Source organism: Canis lupus, chromosome 19, assembly GCF_011100685.1.
Source record: "Canis lupus familiaris isolate Mischka breed German Shepherd chromosome 19, alternate assembly UU_Cfam_GSD_1.0, whole genome shotgun sequence".
Lineage (NCBI taxonomy): Eukaryota > Metazoa > Chordata > Mammalia > Carnivora > Canidae > Canis > Canis lupus.
Window position 1 is genome coordinate 1,540,400 of NC_049240.1, and position 19,798 is coordinate 1,560,197.

Consider the following 19,798-nt stretch of genomic DNA (forward strand, 5'->3'; position numbering starts at 1 on the left):
GAAAAGCAAAAGCAGACAAGTTCAATTTAAAGGGCAGAACTTCGAGATCAACAAAATCAACGGTTATAAGTTGTACATGTCTATGTTGATTGATGAAACCTGGTCGTCATCTCCTCCCTACTCCCCACAAAAAAAATATCTTAATATTTTTTATCTTAATTTATCTTAATTTTATCTTAATATCTTAAATATCTCTGGGATCTATCCCTTCCTATCCTTACCACCACTGCTTTAAATTAGGTCTTGCTCATCTCTTGCTAAAGCTTGTAATAGCCCCCAAATTAATCTCTCTAATGTCTTGCTCCTCCAGACTGTATTTCTCACAGGTACTCAATATTCTGCATAAAACACAAATTTGACCATCTTATTTCCTTGCGTACGATCTTTATAGTTTCAGGGCACCTGGGTGCCTCAGTCAATTAAGCAACTGACTCTTGATTTCAGCTCAGGTCATGATCTCAGGGTATAGGGTTGAGCCCCTCAACAAGCATGGCGGTCATGGGAAGTCTGCTTGGGATTCCCTCCCTCTTCCTCTGCACCCTCCGCCCCCATGCTCACTTGCTCTCACTCTGAAATGAGTAGATAAATCTTTAAGAAAAAATAAAATCTTTGTAGTTTCAACATCTTCTGGAAAGCAAGGTCTAATCCTCAGCATGGCATTCAGGGCCTTCCCAAAAAGGCAGCCTGGTCTAGTGGTTATGAGCATGAGTCCTAGAACTGGACTGTTTGGGTGTGAATACAGGTGCTGCTCCTAGTAGCTCTGTGGCCTTTACTAAACATATACAACAGCCTATAAAATGGGTAGCTTTTATTAATATTACGCAGTTTCTCCTTCACTTCCCGCACTTACTTTCTGATTGCTTTGCAATCACCCAAGGACATTTTGCACTTTTGTTTTTTTTTTTTTTTTTTTTTAAGATTTTATTTATTTATTCATGAGAGACACAGAGAGAGAGAGAGAGGCAGACACCCAGGCAGAGGGAGAAGCAAGCTCCATGCAGGGAGCCCGATGTGGGACTCAATCCCAGGTCTCCAGGATCACGCCCGGCCAAAGGTGGTGCTAAACCGCTGAGCCACCCGGGCTGCCCATGTTTCTATTTTTTAACTGTCGGATGTTTCAGGAGATGAATGTGTGAGTTTTCCCGAACTGGTGGGGACCTTCATATCAGACAATTTCTTGATAGACACAGCATGCTCTCTCCTTGGTCCTTTCTAAACCCCATTCTGCTCAGCTCCTGCCTTTGGTGTAATCCCCCTGATCCTCTCACTGATGGGGGAGCTCTTTTTTTTTAATAATAAATTAATTTTTTATTGGTGTTCAATTTGCCAACATACAGAATAACACCCAGTGCTCATCCCATCGAGTGCCCCCCTCAGTGCCCGTCACCCACTCACCCCCACCCCCCGCCCTCCTCCCCTTCCATCACCCCTAGTTTGTTTCCCAGAGTTAGGAGTCTCTATGTTCTGTCTCCCTTTCTGTTATTTCCTACCCATTTCTTCTCCCTTCCTTTCTATTCCCTTTCACTATTATTTATATTCCCCAAATGAATGAGAACATATAATGTTTGTCCTTCTCTGGAGCTCTTGACCTGGACTCACTCAGGCTGTCTGGGAGCAAGGCACCCGAAGCCCAGCTTCCTTTCACGGGGCGACATGGAGAAGGCAAATAGCTAGCTCTGAATCTAGCTATATCCCCGTCACACCAGGACACTGGCGTAGGAGACAGAGAGTCAATGATGAAAGTATCATTTGGGGCAAAAAAGGGAACGGATATAGGAACCAAAGAAGGCACCGACTTCTATAGCATAAAGTTTTTTTTTTTTTTAATATTCCTTATTTTAATTCTAGTCAAAATGTTCAATTTAGCTTAACATCCAGAAATTGTTCAAAATAGAATGTTTACATTTTCAACTTAAAAACAAATTTTTATGTCCTAAATAAGGCATAATGATCTACTCAATCAAGTATTGTGAACATGGTGATAAGTGTTAAATTAGGCTTTGGGTTGGTATTAACTCCGTGGGATGTTTATTCAAGGTGACCATACGCTGTAGCGGGTTTGGGTAAAATACTAGTTCTTGCTACGTGATGAGAGCTGACAAGGGATAACAGCATAATGGAGGTGAAACGAGCCCGAGATAGGCTCACATAACACGGTTGGTCCTTCTGCATCATAGACTTTTATTCCTTGGGTTTGCACAATGATGCAGTTTATGTCTGATACATTTCATCATCGCTGTGTGAGTTGTGGCCCTTGCTCTGTAGGCTCTACTTCTATTTTTGAAAGTTATTTCAAGCGCTTGTTTGGACACAACAGATCCGATGAGACTACGTTGACCTCCACGTCCGCATTGCAAGGTAGACTCATTGCCCTTGCAGGTGTAATGACACCTCAAGATATCAAGAGATGTGCGGTCTGTTTAGGTGATAAGAGCAAGACACTGTCATCCCCTGTGCGTACAGCAGAGCACGATGCTGAGCTGTGGGTGGGTTGAAAGGAAGATAAGAGAATGAAGTACAGTTTTGTTCAAGGATCAGAATAGAGCTACTAACTCATACGCCTAATGGCAATGACTAATCAAAGTATTTTTTGCAAAGTCTACCTAAATAAAAGCTAACTGTCACAGACTTCCGACTTTTCTACACAGCTTAAATTTATTTTTATTTTTATTATTTTTTATTTTTTTTAAAGATTTTATTTTTTATTCAGGAGAGACACAGAGAGGCAGAGACACAGGCAGAGGGAGAAGCAGGCTCCAGGCTGGGAGTCCCATGCGGTACTCGATCCCGGGTCTCCAGGATCACGCCCTGGGCCGAAGGCAGGCGCTAAACTGTTAAGCCACTGGGGCTGCCCTAAATTTATTTTTATATAAGTTTCTACACAACTTAAATTATTTTTATCTTTTGTGTTTAGGAATCAGTACGTGGTTCACATTTTCTTTAGTAGCAACTGAGCGATTAGATTCATGCTTTCTCCTATCCTGAAACTATTTTTCTAGCACTTAGCTTAAAAGCAACTCTGGTTCCGTCAGGCTAAAAATTTAGATATCTTAAGAAAAGTTGTGATAAGGTGTTTTATTTTCCCACAATTAAGCAATAATTAATTTAAAGCTGATACTGTAGTTTTCAGGCCCCATACTAAGAACCATTTAAAATGGTGACAGATATATGAGAATTTAAGTGGGAAAACTTGTGTCCCATCTGCATTATTGACAAGACTAGAGGAAAGTTTGCTTTGAGTAAAGTGTAATGGTTGAAGAATAACTTTAACAATAAAATTTATTATTATTATTATTATTGCTCTCTCTTTAGCAGATAAAATGAAATCTTGGTAATTAATAATAGATTTGCAATCTAAAAATTATTCCTGATAATAAAGTTTAAAAATAAGAATCAAAATAAGAAAAAAAGGTGGCAATTTTTAAAAAAATAATAACTTTATTTTTTATTGGTGTTCAATTTGCCAACATACAGAATAATGTGGCTCTTTTTGGTGCCCTTACTGAACGACAGATAATCACGGATATTTTGCTCAACAGTATGACGTAATTGGCGAAACATATAAAATGCCCAGCCTCTGGAACCAGGTCATTAGGTTCAAATTTAAATACTGACACGTAAAGTAGACATGGGACTTTGAGGTGCCTCCTCTTCCTTTGCCAACTTCTCTGTCTAGGAAAGGCGGGTAACAGGAGTGCCTACCTCACAGCTGGTTATGTTAGGGGCGGGGTCCCCAAGGTCACCTGCAGGCTCGATGATTTGCTAGAAGAACTCACGGTTTACTACAGTGAGAGTAAACAGGTTATGATCAGCAAAGGGGAGGCAAAGTCCCTCTGCCAACGTCCTGATGTTCCTTTCCAGTGGAATTCCAGTGGATTCCAGTGGAATCCCAGGGGATGAGCTTAATTCTCCCCGGAACGTTGTGTGACAATTCACGTGACGCGTGGTCCACCAGGGAAGAAGCTCAGCCGAATTTTGTCTCTAGGATTTTAATGGGGGCCAGTCATATAGTGTCGTTAGGGGTCCGGCACCGAGCCTGCAGCTCCCAGCGATGAACCTCAGCTCCTGGGGCTTTAGCCTCCCTGCCCCCAAAGCAAAAACAGGTGTTCACCGTAAATGGATCTGGGCAAACTGCAAGAGCATAAGCCAAGGCACCGGGGTCCAAAAATTCTCTTACCAGGCGGGCTATTCCAAGAGCGCAGGGGTTATCTCAGGAACTGGCCGAAGGCTGGTCTTGAAGACAGGCTGTAAGTTGGAATGTGCAGGGGTTGAGTCACGCAGGCTGTTGAGTCGACCGCTGCCTGAGCGTAAGGTATAAGGAGTGAGTGAGCTAATCCACGTAGCCTAGGATACAGTGCCTGGCTCGTGTACGCAGAGGAATAGGGGCGGCTTGGAGTCTTCCTAGCAGAGGAATACAGGCGAGAAGCAGCTACGGCCCCAGGACTCCCGGTGGAGGGTCCTCAGCTCTGGAGTGAGGGGCGTCATGGACATGGGGGATAGTTTAGCTAGGTCTGTTTTACTGAGAAAAGTTCCCAGTGAAACACGTCCTAACGGTGTCCTTTGCCCTCTACAGAGCTCTGAAGTCAGCAAAGGAATAACTGAAGAGCGCGGCTGCGTGGCGAGTGCAAGAGTAAGGCAGGCACGAGAACGACTCTCCGCCATTAACTCATGATATTCATTTAGGTTGAGGATCCTTGAATCCTATAAATCCCTTGGATAAGGGCTAGATGAATCCTATAGCCCTTATTATTAGAAAGATGTGTCACAAAGATGCTAGTTTGGCGTCTTCGAATATGTGGGACCCCAGGCTGTAGATGACGGGTGATCACATCCTAAGAGGGATTGACTTCTGTGTATTCACTGAGTTACTTTTGAGAGTTTCAGGTAGGCCAGGCCTTGATAGAAATGTGAAGCGATTAAATAATAATTGTTTATTAAACCGACGCATAGTCGTTAAAAGCTTGTGATACGGCAAACACTCACCTGTGAGGTAGTTGGTGATTTTATGGAACCGAACGAAGCAGGATGGCCCGTCGCTGCCCTGAAGGGGGCCCCCAGTCTTGCGGAGGGGACATGGAATGAATAAGCAAATATCAACCTATGAATAAAAACCGTGATGAGCGCCGTGAAGGGGAATGCGGGCGATATCAGGAGACAAGGGGGGATCTGTTGTGGGCTGGCAACCGGAGGGTGTTTCGGAAAGTAGCACTTAGACTAAGAGCTGCAGTCTGGGGGGGAAGTGTCCAGGAAGAGGGAACAGCAGGTAATTGGTAAGAGGATGACATGGCGACAGAGTCACAGTTGTAGAGGGAGACCCCAGACGACGCCGAGTTGGTAATTGGGTGAAGATGCGCACGGGAGCTGGCCCGTCCCACCGGGACCTTCCTGCGCACTGGGGCCTGTGGCCCGGGCCTGCGGGGTGACCTCGCGCCCTTGGCGTTGCCGTGTCACGTCCCTTGGTCTCTTCTCCTGACCCCCGGGATACAGATGCTCCCGGGTCTCCCGCCTGCCCCCCCTTCCTCACTGGCCCAGGCTCCGTGGAGTGTCTCCCCGTCCTACAGACATCTCCACGTGCCCGCCCCCCCTAGCACGAGTTCCAGCACGTGTTCCGCGTCAAATGGTCTGGAATCAAGGAATTTTGAGATTTTTCTGAATACTGTCACACTTTCAGGAGCTTTGATGTGAGAGGTTTAGAGACCCTATAATAAGCAGTAAATAAGCAAACAAAGCTCGACGTCTATGTCCACGTACGTGTCGTCGCCTTTATCTGACCTGGTGTTTCCCAAAGCTGGTTTCGTGTTGGAATTAGAAAATGTTTCTAATTCAAATATGAATTTGAAGAGGTTCCTTCGACTTCCTAGGCTGGCCTGCTTTTCGGTAATTTGACTTACTCCTTGGCTGTGCACATCAGATTATGTTGGGTGATTTGCTAATTTACCGAAATCCAGATAATTCAAGCTGGAAGAAACAAATCCGTTTGCTTCAGTGGTTTAGTTTTTTTCAAGCAGAAGATTTTTTCATGACCTGAATTCTATGGTTCATTGCTCCAAATCCCAAGTATACTTTTCATGTGAAAATAATACGGAGTAAGGGCTTCCTAAATAATTCTCATCATCACTATCCATGATGTTTGCTCTCTTAAGTCAGACAAAATAAAGTCATAAAGAAAGTTTGCATCTCAGCTGCTCTGAACCTTATTCCTTTGCGTTGAAAATGCTTATTCTCCTTGATTGGTAAAATTCTCATAGTTTGAAAGAATCTTACAGTGACGAGAATGACTTGGGGTAGCGCCTCGGGGTGATCTGACTTCATATACTATGTGGAGATTCTCTATTTATGGCAATGAAAGTTTCTTTTTTAAAGATGTTATTTATTTATTCGTGAGAGACACAGAGAGAGGCAGAGACACAGGCAGAGGGAGAAGCAGGCTCCGTGCGGGGAGCCCGACGTGGGACTCGATCCCGGGACCCCGGGGTCATGCCCTGGGCTGAAGGTAGATGCTCGACCACTGAGCCACCCGGGCGCCCCAATAAAAGTCTTGAGAAGCCAGGATATCAGACTTAACTTACACTTACTCCGGAGGACGGGCGCTGAGAAGCATCTGCACGGAAGGGCATCGGCTTTTTTAGATCAATCCAGCGTCTTTCAGTTCCGTTAACTCTTCTTACAACAACAGTAAGAAAAACACATGAACAGTTGCCCAAGATTTCATAACTTAGAAACAAAAAGCCTCGATTCATCCCCAGAAAGACAAGAGACAGCTGTCCTTTAATCGCCATTCTTGCCATTTGCTTTCTCGTAGAGAGGTCTCAAATTTGAAATCTAATTAGAAATCCTAATTGAAGTGGCTAAAGAGAGAGAGAGAGATCCACATGAAAGTAGGGATAACAATAGGAAGTGGTGATATCTCAGCCCGATGGAAGGAGCTGGCCTCTGGGGAACAAGTCATCTGGCACGAAACTGAACTTTGCTGTCTTCTCCCTCAGGAGGAATTTTCTCTGCCAAATGACTAGTCTTTGAGTCCTCATCAATTGTGGTTTTTCAGGGTAGAAACAATGGTTAAAACCATAAAGTCTTGAGGCCTGTGTTGAATCCCTGTCCCCTAACTTATTCCCTGCCTGACCTGTGGCACGTTTCCTAGGCATTTGTAATCTCAGTTTACTCACCCCTAAAATGGAACCTTAAAAAATATATATATAAGTAAATAATAAATAAATAAATAAATAAATAAATAAATAAAATGGAACCTTAAATCCCACTCAACAGCGTTTCTGTCTTTCCACTTGCACACTGGCCGATACACAGGACGGGTCTAGATTTATCAAGCTCTTGAAAGGGAGAAGAGAAAGAAGTCACGGGAGACAGAAGTAAATTTGAGAAAACACAAAATAATATCCGGCAGTGAATATTACAAATACGAGACATTCAGAAAGTGCTTATTGATTCTGTACCACTGGAGGCAAAGACCCAGTAGCAGACTCCTTGATCCTTCTCCTCGAGCTTTTCCATTTTTCCCCATAGATCTGTGGGTTCTGGTCTTCGGGTCACCGCCCCACTGGAAAGCAGAGGGACATATATCATTTCTGAACTACCGCACTGTGCATGCTGTTGGGCACGATAGGTGCTCGCGTAGCCTTTGCTTGATGGGGTGGAGCAGTGAGCCCGCCGGGAGGAGGGCCGGGAGGAGGGCCGGGAGGAGGGCAGCGCACACTGTCCCGGCTCCTGGTTCACAAGCACCCCGTCTGGCCTCCGGAGCGGGGCCTCGCCCTCCTGTGATGATGCACTCAGCGAGAACGCACCGCTTCCTGCTGCCTCTCCCTGGGCTCCGCTCCCATCAGATTAGCCCATTTCCTGTTGCTGATGCATCTCCTACATTGGGAGCTTTTTCTCTTTGCTTTCATGACCTTGATTTTCAATATTTTCTTCTTTCTTTGTCTTTCAGTCTTGCTCTCTTCTTTTACCGCTATTCTCCTCTCGCTTTTATCTATCTGCACATTTTTGTTGTACAAACCTCTCCACGCCCAATTACATATCATGTCTGTTGAAGCAGTCGCAGGAATCTCCCGAGACACTTCTCTTAGCTGTCTGGCTGGCCGGCTGTCTGTCTGTCTGCTTTCAGGCACCGCCCCCGGTTGCCCATCGGTGGGAAGGAACCCGAGAGACGGTGGGAAGGAACCTGAGAGCCAGTGAAAGCTCAGCTCTATATGCCAGTGGCTCTTTTCCTTCCAGCCTCTACTCCATCCTGTTTGCTTTTACCAAAAACTCTCCAAAGAAGTGAACCTCCGGCGGAGTTTACCGCTTGCTTCCGTATTGGTGTCCAGGTTACTGATGAGATGAATCAGTTGTCTAAGTCCATTTGGGTTTCTTTTTTTTTAAGATTTATTATTTGTTTATTTATTTATTTATTTATTTATTTATTTATTTATTTATTTATTATAGACATAGGGAGAGAGAGAGAGGCAGAGATGAATCAGTTGTCCAAGTCCATTTGGGTTTCTTTTTTTTTTTTAAGATTGATTGATTGATTGATTTATGATAGACATAGAGAGAGAGAGAGACAGAGAGACAGAGAGAGGCAGAGATGAATCAGTTGTCCAAGTACATTTGGGTTTCTTTTTTTTTTTTTTGAAGATTGATTGATTGATTGATTGATTGATTGATTGATTTATTTATTTATTTATTTATGATAGACATAGAGAGAGAGAGGCAGAGATGACTCAGTTGTCCAAGTCCATTTGGGTTTCTTCTTTTGTTTGTTTTTAAAGATTGATTGATTGATTGATTGATGGTAAACATAGAGAGAGAGAGAGAGAGAGAGAGAGAGGCAGAGACACAGGCAGAGGGAGAAGCAGGCTCCATGCAGGGAGCCCGACATGGGACTCGATCCCGGGTCTCCCGGATCATGCCCTGGGCCAAAGGCAGGCACCAAACTGCCAAGCCACCCAGGGATCCTCCAATTTGGGTTTCTGAATGTGTCCTTAGTTTTGGTGGCCGCGTCCTCAGAGTCCGGGGTGGGACTCTGCACCCAGTGGTCCATGTGTTCTGATCCTGAGACACCTGCCTGCAAACCCGTCTCCTATGGAACCTACTCTGGGTATCCCTCCTCACTGATGATTCGGACACACACGTGATACTGAAGGGGCAGCTCTCAGCATCCTCTTCTACTGCTTCCCCACCCCTCACCCCAAACTCAAGAGAGCCCCTATTTAGTGATGCCCATCAGATCAGACTTGAGCTTATCAATTAATTCTTGGTAATTGGACTCTCACTCACTATAAATCAATATTTTTGTTCCCAGTTTCTTCTTCTTAGTCCTTCATAGAACAGATTCTTTTGCTTCCTTTCACGATTCTACATTCCACTTGATTAAGTTCACATTGATTATTGGACAAAGCATCCCACTTCCAAAGCATCTTCCACTTCTCTAGCTGTGTTAGTCATAGTGAATATCGTAAATTAATAATTCTAGTAATATTTATTGACCACTTGCTATCTCTTCTAATCTCTTTCTGTTTCTTTTATATTCACTATTTAAAAATCTACATTCAGTAAAATGCATGCTTTCTGGTGTACAGTTCTAGATTTTTTTTGACAAACACGAACAGTCATATACTTCCCACTACTCACTGTATTAAGATACAGAACACTCACCTGAACATCTTCAGCCTCCTGCCCCTTTATGGTCAGCCTCTTCTGCCCATCGCCAACCATGAGAAATCACCCATCTGTGTTCTGTTTCCATAATTTACATTTTTCAGAATGCCATAGAAATTGAATTATACACTCTGTAGCCCTTTGAATCTGGCTTCTTTTCCTTACTATAATGTGCTTAAGAGTCATTGAAGTTTTGTGGGTATCAATGATATATTGCTTTTTATTACTGAGTAATATTCCATCTTATGGTTGTACTTAAGGTGATTTACCAATTCATCATTTGAAGAAATTTTAGGTTTTTAGAAAATTTTTAGAAAAATCAAAGAAATTTTTAATTTTTAGTTAAAAAAATTAAATATAGGTTTTTGTGTGGCCATAAATTCCATTTCTCTTGGGGAAATAAATAGGAGCAAGATTGCTGGATGATATGGTAGGTGTATGGTTAACTTTTTAAGAAGCTGATAGATTTTTTTTTTTCTAAGTAGACATACTATTTTGCCTTCCTATAATCAATGTATAAGAATCCCCATTGGTTCACATACTTGTCAAAGATTGGCATTGCCAACTTAAAAAATATTTATTTATTAATTTTTTTTTTAAATTTTTATTTATTTATGATAGTCACACACACAGAGAGAGAGAGAGAGAGGCAGAGACATAGGCAGAGGGAGAAGCAGGCTCCATGCACCGGGAGCCTGATGTGGGATTCGATCCCGGGTCTCCAGGATCGCGCCCTGGGCCAAAGGCAGGCGCCAAACCGCTGCGCCACCCAGGGATCCCCTTAAAAAATATTTAATTATAGCCATGCTAATACATATATAATAATAACCCATTATGATTTTTATTTATCTTCCTAAGGATCTACAGGGCTAAATATCTGTTAGGGAGAACTTATATCTTAACAATAATAAATTTTTCCATTCATGAACATTTTAAATATCTTCAATAAATAAATAGATAAATATAATAATAAATAATTAAAACAAATAGCATATAAATACAATTTCATTTTATATTGTCTCTTTCATCAGTGTTTTATAGATTATAACATACAGATCCTATACATATTTTGTTTAATTTGTCCCTAAAATTGTTGTTTTTTGATACTATAGTAAATGATATTTTTTTAAACTTCATTTTCTTTTTTTTTTAATATTTTTATTTATTTATTCATGAGAGACACAGAGACAGAGAGAGGCAGAGACACAGGCACAGGGAGAAGCAGGCTCCATGCAGGGAGCCCAATGCGGGACTCGATCCTGGGACCCCGGGGTCACGTCCTGGGCTGAAGGCGGTGCTAAATCATTGAGCTACCCAGGCTGCCCAATTTTCCCATTTTCATTGTAGTTTATAAGCACTTGATTTTTGTATTTAGACCTGATATTGTGCAACTTTGATAAACTTATTCCTAGCTTTTCTGTAGATATTTTTGACTATTTTCTACATAGACACTCATGTTGGCTGCAAATAGAGACAGCATTAGTTATTCATTTTCAAGCTGTATGTCTTATAATTCTTTTCCTTGAATCACTGTACTAAGACAACCAGTATGAAATTGAAGAGGCAGATAAAAGCAAAAGTCTTAAAAAAGAGAGAGAGTGGAAGTCTTACCTTATTCCTCATCTTAACAGTAAAGTACTGAGTCTTTATAATTCAGTTATCATGATAGCTGTAGGATTTTTGTAGATGCCCATTATTGAGGTAAAGTACTTCTCCTTTATTTATAAATTGCTGAGAGTTTTCTTAATTATATGGATGAGAGTCTTATTTTATGCATATTGAATTTCCTCAAGTACTTTTTTTCTTCATCTTTGGAATGTTTTGCTTTTTTAGTCTTTTGATATAGTGAATTGCATTAATAGATATTTTGATATATGTTAAAGTAGTTTTGCATTCCTGGAAAAAACACTCTGGATGCTGGTTTATCCTGGAACAGACCCTTTTTATATACTATTGATTGTATTTGTTAGAGCCAAGGTTTTGTTGATAATTTTTTAATGTAAGTATATGAGAGATATAGGTACATATTTTTCTTTTCTTATACTGTCTTTGGTTTTGTATCAGGATAATGTGGAGCTCATAAAACGAATTGGGAGGTATTCATTTTCTGTTTTCTCAAAGAGTTTGAGATTAGATTTGAAAGTTTGAATGTAATTTGTTATTATTCTTCCAATTTGTAGTACAATTCACCATGAAGACCGTATAGCCTGGAGTTTTATTTTTAGTATTTTAATATGAATTCAACTTCTCTAATAGGTATAGGACTATTCAGGTTATCTATTTCTTCTTGGGTAAATAGTTTTTATTCAAGAAATTATTCAATATCATCTGTTACTTTTTAAAATCTTCATATTGTTCAGAATAGTTCTTTATTATCATTTTAAGGTCAGTGATCCATAATAATGTCTTTTTTTCCCATTCCAATATTGTAATTCATAGCTCCATTTTATCGTGGTCTATCTAGCTAGAGTTTATCAATTTTATTTATCTTTTCAAAGAAACAGATTTTGGTGTCATTGGTTTTCTCAGTTGTTTTAATTTTTACTCATATTGATTTCTGCTTTTGTTTTTATTATTCTCTTCCTTCTAATTCTTTGTTTAATGTATTCTTTCTAGTTTCCCAAAACACATTAGATCACAGGCTTAAGACTTTCCTGATATTAGCATTCTATTTTTTTAAGATTTTTTATTTATTTATTTATTTATTTATTTATTTATTTATTTATTTATGAGAGACAGAGAGAGAGAGAGAGAGAGAGAGGCAGAGGCAGAGGGAGAAGCAGTCCCCATGCAGGAAGCTCAATGTGGGACTCGATCCCAGATCCTGGGATCAGGACCTGAGCCAAAGGCAGACACTCAACTGCTGAGCCATCCAGGCGTCCCTGATATTAGCATTCTAAATTTCTATCAGTACCACTTCAGTTGCATATCATAAATTTTCATATATTTTTTATTTTCAAAATTCAAATTATTTTCTGATTACTTTTGTGACTTTCTCTTTGGACCAGTGGTTAAATAGAAGTATGTTGCCTAATTCTCAAACATTTAAATTTTCCAGATATTTTTCTGTTATTGGATTTTAGCCTAATATCATTATGTTCTGAATACATACTTATATGATCTCAGTCAAAAAAAAACTGTCCCAGCCTTATGGCCTGTGCAAAGAAATGAGGTTGCCTTCAGGTCAAAAGCACAAGGAAAATGGGAAAAGTGAAAAATTCACCCTCATGTGGTTTACTTCTCTATGTTGTAGCTCCTTCTCACAATTTTCCCATTTTTATTTATTTTTTAAAATCCTCGGGTAGCTTGCTTTTTGTGTTTACTTCTAATCAGTGGAGATAGAGTGTTTTGTTGTATTAATCTTTACTAGAAATGGAATGCCTAAAAACTTTGCAAATATCAATTTATTTAGTATTCTCTACAATTAATTGGGCAAGTATTACCAATTTATAGTGAGGAAACTAAGGGATAGTATGGCTAAGGGGAGTATAGCTAAGGCCCCAAATTGGCAGAGCATCAGCAGTCTGGATCCATAATAGGCTTTCTTTCTTTCTTTCTTTTCTTTCTTTCTTTCTTTCTTTCTTTATTGAGGGCGGTAGGGAGGGGAGGGAGGGCAAGAGGGAGGGAGGGAGGCGCGGGAGGGGGGCGGGCTGGGCGGGGAGGAGGGAGGGAGGGAGGGGGAGGGAGGGAGTGAGGGAGGGAGGGATGGAGGGAGGGCCGAGGGATGAGGGGAGGTGATGGAGGGAGGGAGGGAGGGAGGGAGGGTCGGGAAGAGGGCGCGTGGATTTCTTGCTGGCTCTTCTTTCTTCGATTTTCTCGTTCTTTCTTTCCGTTCTCTTCTCTCTCTTTCTTTCTTTCTTTCTTTCTTTCTTTCTTCTTTCTTTCTTCTTTCTTCTCTCTCTCTCTCTCTCTCTTAGATATTTATTTGAGAGAGAGAGAGAGCATGAGTGGGGAGATGGGCAGAAGAAGAGGGAGAGAGAGAATCTAAGCAATGACCCCCTGAGTGTGGAGCTAGACTCAGGGCTCCATCCCAGGACCCTGAGATCCTGACTTAAGCTAAAATCTTGAGTAGGATTCTTAATTGACAGAGCTACCCAGGTGCCCCCATAATAGGCTTCCTAACCATATTGCTATACGACCTCTCTCATGACAAATTACGGTAACAGTAAGTGCCATGTGAAAGCGATTCGGGTGTACATACCAGACTAACACGTAGTCAAATTATAGAAAGAAGGCCACAGAAAAATCACAAGAAATAGTCAAACAAAGACACTTCATCAACTTTCAGACAAAGGATAAAAGATGAAGAGTGTCAGAGTATTTTACTAAAGGGAAAAGAGTCAGGAAATGTTAAGTGCTAAAAGTGTGTGTGTGGGGAGGTTTGGAAATGGGTCAGGGGTCAGAAGCAGGAGGGAGAAAAAGGTGTGGAGGTGGGTGTTATGTTGGTCACTCTATTCAAAGACTGAAATTAGTACTTTGCCAAGGACGGAATATAAAAGGGAATTTTCTGTTTACAGACAACATCCCATATAGTAGATGCTCAGTAAATGCATGTCATATGAATTCGTAATTATGATATTTCCATTCCTTAATTCTTACACGTGGGATCAAAGCAATCCTAGAAGTTGAAGGGCTTCAGCCTGAGATTGGGAAGATGGGACAGGAAGAAGAAAAGTCTATACCTGTTTGATTCAGTATCAGACATAAGTTAATGACGCGTTCTCACGTAAGATTTGAGCTTGAATATCACATCATCTGAGTGGTGAGCCTCAATGTACTGCAGCGGATCACAAAAGATTAACCCACATAACAAAGGGCATTTGTCAAACCGATCCAGGATTTTCTTTAGCTCCATGAGATGCACCAGAGAAATGCGAGATGGATTTGCAGGTAGAATAATGGCTTGAACCTCACTGCTCAACCTCAGCTGTTTCCTAGATCATAGATCTTCTGTCCAGTTCAAGTTCAGTGACTGAATTCTCTCTTTTCTTTCTTTTTTTCATTACATGTGGTTTGCTCTTACTTTCATCGCAGTGCATTCTTGTTGAGTCAAAGTTTTCAGGTAGAGTGTGTGATTTTGTACACATTGGAGAGTAAGGGGCCTGCGCACAGTGAAAGACTTGAGACTCATTATCCGTACACAGTAGGTGGTATGGACGAGAAAGCCTGGTTAGGCCGCACTGTGTTCTTTGCAGATGACCTCAGGCACTCTCTGAACCTCCCTGGAGAGCTAAAGTGAAATTATAATAATTACATATATACATTTATTCTTGCCTGTTACAATAAAAAGCAGAAGATAAAATTCTAATTAAATTCATTATCTGTCTTACTTTGAAATTTCAAATTTCAAAAGAAAATAAGCAATCAATCATCAGAAACTCTAGATAATGTAGTCAATACTAATTGGAACCTGAAATGTATCATCATAAGGAATTCAGCCAGTTCTGTGAATTAATAACTTCTGATGTCTACATTAGGAATGTCCCACAGACACAATCAAAGTTTTGGTTTTAGTTTTGCCTGAGCCCGTGGTGCTGAGCTGGCCTTGGGCGTTTGCGTGCGACGGTGGTCACGGGGGTCCGGGCCGCTTGCTCTGCTGACGTGGCGCTTCCTCGGAGTCCTCTTCTTTATTAGCACATGTGAGAAAAGGAATCAACCTCCGGCCAAATTAAAATTCTTTCTGTACATTCGTGCTTCTTAAGATGGGCTTGAAATGGGCTTCCAGCCGTCACTGTATCTGGAACATGCAGTTTGCTGAATAAAGGTATCGGAGGGAGAAACCCGTCATCTTAAATGCAGACAAGCAAGTCCCATCCTTTACTTTTCCGGATCACGGGGAAGGACAGTGAACGTCCCCGAGCATCTAGTGAACTGCTGTGCAACCCTCTCGTGTTATTTCTTTCAACCTTTGCTGGGTGGTAGCAATTTTTTTTAAGTGTTTTTGGGGCTGGCGACCAGGTTTTACAAGTTTTTGGTAAGAAAGCAACATCCAGTGTGTCACATGAAGTATTTATAGGAAAAAAAAAAGTTTCTGTGAGATTTCTGTCTTTTCTGGAATATCCGGTGAAAGCTCCTTTTCTTTGTATAGCGCCCGGAGCGACCACACGCTGGAGAGACGTGGGAAGCTCACGGTAGAGCAGAAGCTCTTCCCTCTAGTCCCCGGCGTGGCCACGAGCCAGCCGGGCCCAGGGTGCTCTGCTGCCTCGTTTCTAGGCCTGGGTGCTCCCGTCCCTCACGAGACAACCACCGGTTTCTGTTCAAACACTTTCTTATAACATTTTGAAGAGCGATGATGGTGAGGCGTCTGTGACCAACCTGTTGCTAAGGGATGATGGGGTTCAAAGCAAGCGTGTCTGCGTGTCTTCACTTGGTGATGAATTCTTCGGGATGCTCTCATTTTTCATGATGGACACAGAGCAAAGCCTAACAAATCAGATGGCCGATTGCGCTCCCAGGGCGTCCGAGGGCTTCCTGTTGGGACAGCGGGTCATCGTTAGAAATCTACGGGAATCATGTTGCAGATCTGGCTTGGTTTTGAGTTTGCTGAGCTCAAGGAGCCCTATCGCAGGAGCTGATTGAGCTTTTTGCTTTTACTTTGAATACGGGCGGTTGCGGGGGACGGGCGGGGACCAACATTGTTCTTACCCTAATTTGAAGCAAAGGAGCAACAGACTGACCTCTGATTTTCAATGAAGCAAAGGAACAGTCCGTCTACCTGCTGCGCTGAGCTCCCTGCATCGCTGCTTTGCGTTCTGTCCTTTGGAACTTCAAGATGTTGCTAGTTTCGACGAGATTTCATTTCATAGTCTTTGTGACTCAAGGCGATTTCTCGACTGAGGTTGCAATCTCCAAAAGGGAGCCCGGTGATTCAATGAAGCAAAGGAAGAAAACATTACCCCTTTGTTACTTGACCAGAATGGTGGATCTGGGCAATGGGATATGTTCAGATCATCAGAGTGTATTCTGAAACTTTGATTATTTAACATTTTTATTCTTTTTTTTATAATAAAATTATTTTTTAAGCATTTTTATTCTTGATTTTTTTTTTCATGGTGGCTTGTCTATGAAAGCATATCCCCGTCAGGACCAAGTAAAAGTTATAGAGATGAGTGTCTCACCGAGAGAGCATGGTTTACGTAGAAGTGTAAAAATATCTAACGCAATGTTCCGTTTTGCGTTGCTTTGTTTTGTTCTTTCCTGGGGATTCTGGAATTTGGTCATTGAACCCTAGATTGATAAACGTTTTCTATAGATTTCTATCTGTAGGAAAGAAAATAATATAAATAAAATATATGTCTCCTAGACCTTCCTCCTTTCTCTCTATATCTGCCCTAGTATCTTTTTATTTTTTTATTTTATTTTTTTAAGATTTTATTTATTTATTCGTGAGACATAGAGAGAGAGGCAGAGACACAGGCAGAGGGAGAAGCAGGCTCCATGCAGGGAGCCCGATGTGGGACTCGATCCCAGGACTTGGGGTCACGCCCTGGGCCGAGGACGGCCCTAAACCGCTGGGCCACCGGGGCTGCCCTGTATCTTTTTAAAATGATGATAAAAGTCGGAGGATTTTCGTAGGTTAAAACTGAAAGGCGACTCCAGATAGAACAGAGAGAGGACTTTAGAATTAGGAGCTCAAATTCACTTTCTTTTTTCTCCAATTACTAAGTGGAACAAATTGCTTTTTTAACCTCCACCGCCCCCCCCAGCCCCCATGAGGCTGGAGTTCTACCTTAAATCTGTTCTGAAGATTAACGTGATGCACAGAAGGCGATAACCCAGAGCACGCCCGAAAGCTGCGCTCGGGAAGGGCCCGGAGCACGGAGGCAGCTGGGCTGCTGGTCCCGCCGGGCATCGCCTCCACAGCAGCGGCAGAGGCTCCGACGCGGCATGAGCGGAGCCCCGGCGTGGTCCGTCCGGAAGGGAAGGCGAGTACGGGGCCGGTCACTTGTTTTCTGCCAAGCCCTTTCCCTCCCCGTGTCGCCGCGTATCCCTGTGGTTGGAACCTTGTGTTTTCTCAAGGCCCCGCTCCCGGCGTATCCGGCCACTGCTGGACCCCAGAGGCCACCACCTGTGAGGACCCCGGCACGCTGGCCCGGCCTCCCGTCACCTGCCCTCCGAGGTGCGGCCAGGGCCCGGCTCTGGGCCGGGGAGCAGCGGGGCGCCTCGGCGGGGCCTTGCCAGGAACCAGGCGGCCGGGCCGAGGCAGAGCGAGCACAGGTGCCGGGGGCGGCAGTGAGGACGGTCGGTGGGAAGCGGCCCACAGGCGGCCAGGCCATAGGTGAGTAGAGGGCAGGTGGCTGCCGGGGGCCCCAGGAAGACAACAGGCTCACGGTCGTGGGTTTCCAGCAGGCCTGCGGGGGACGCGGGTGGCGCTGAGGGCGAGGAGGACGTTGCCCGCTCCTTCAACAGCAGGCCCCGAAGGTGGGCTCCGGGTCAGCCCGGGCCCCACGGCTCCCGCCCTCACCCTCCTTGTCCCACGGCGGCCTCACCTTGAAGGTCGCGCTGGGGGCAACACGGGCTGACGGTTGGCCATTCGGTTGTCCCCCGACACGGCCGGTTTCCCTGGGCAGCAGGTGGCCCCGAATGCGGAGTCGTTGTCCTGCCTGGCGGTCACGCGCCTCGTGGCGAACAAGGAAGGCCTTGACCTGGAACATATGCCTGATTGGTTTTTTTTTTTTTTTGCCGGGTATAATATAAAATTTGCCAATTTATGCCATTTTCTATTTCCTCAAAAGGAACCTTTCTCCTGAAACCATTTCTTTAATTCTTCTATTACATCCAAACGATATAAATTAGGATAACGCCCGTTACAGGGAACAGGGCCCTGGCTGCAGCACTCGGAACACCATTACCCTACAGCGGTAGTGGCTCCGAAGCACCCGCACCCATGAGGAAAGAGTCCCCGAAGGTACAGGTCACCCACCGCCCGGGTCACATTTCTGGTTTTACGTCCTCCTGTCATATTGTACTGCGTTTGCTTGGTCCTCACGAGCGCCGTGTGTCCACACTCCATCGGCGTCTAGTGGGTTGTGAAGTGACTCGGCATTGTGCTTCCTACCCGATTTCTCAAAGCGTCTTGGCTTTAGAAATTTGGGGGCCGCGACGGGGAGGCGAGCAAGTGCAGTAGGTTAGCCCCTGTCACACTGTACCATCGCCGCAATGGAGACTTGCTAGTCCATTTATTTTTGAAATGGGTAGAAATAATCATGTATTCCACGTTTTATATCAAAGCATTGTTTGGGAACCTAAACAAAAGTCACAGGTACATGGTGTCAGGAAGCTTCCAGTACTCCCTGCCCGGACCTTAGGGCGTCGTTAACCAGAGGTACGCTTAGCACCTGGCGACGCCTTGTGTCTCCGTCATCCTGGATGCCCCCGAAACCACAGCCACGTCCGATCCTGTACCCCCGCCCGTCGGGTCACCCTCATTTCGCCGTAGGCTTGGTCATGATTCCATCTTCCCCGGATCTTCTCACTTCTAGAATGTCACATGACATCCATGGGGGCCTCTGCTCCCGTGAAAAGCAATTTCTTTCACCTTCTACCTCTTCAGAAAACATGTCCTTTGTCTCTCTTTCTTCGTGGAAACCTGGCGTTCTGGGGTTTTCTGCTTCCCACTGCCTACCCTGACCTGGACCGGCCCTACGCTACAGATCCTGGGGGCAGGCCTGCTGTCCTCCAAGTAGGCCCCTTCAGCTGCTAGGACCTCATTGCACATTGCTGATATCTGGCCGTGCCACACCTCTACCCCTATGTATCGCGGTCATTGTCCAGATTCCTGCTTTCTTCCAGATTCTTCTATTAGACACAGTCTTCCATTGGCTCCTAGGTCCCGCCTGCTGTCCTCCTGGGAGATTTCAATTTCTCTTCTTCATGCACAATTTTTTTTTCTTGCTGTCCCTGGTGACCAGCAGTACCACCATTTCAGCCATTCAGTTATGCCAGTGGCAGTCCCCTGGACTTCTCGTCACTTCAAACTGAACTATGTTCTCATCTTCCAGCGTGTTACATCTTTCCCTTTAAGCACTTCCAGCCCAACCTAAAAGCTGTTTGGTCATATTCCTATTACTGTATTCTTGCTTTTACTCTTTCCTCCCTGCGTCAGCAGGCAAGACCTCCTCACCACCAACTCAGCTGCCCTTCT

The 19,798-nt window shown here is 43.7% G+C and overlaps 1 protein-coding gene across 5 annotated transcripts in view; it reads left to right on the top strand.

Annotated features, from left to right (window-relative positions):
* The first annotated feature begins 3,931 nt into the window (after positions 1-3,931).
* Positions 3,932-19,798, top strand: part of INPP4B (inositol polyphosphate-4-phosphatase type II B) — a 366,072-nt gene continuing 350,205 nt past the window's right edge. For all 5 annotated transcript variants that reach the window (XM_038564555.1, XM_038564564.1, XM_038564554.1 and 2 more), the window contains exons 1-2: positions 3,932-4,103; positions 4,574-4,630. The gene's annotated coding sequence lies outside the window, so the exon portion shown is untranslated. The remainder of the gene's footprint in view (positions 4,104-4,573; positions 4,631-19,798) is intronic.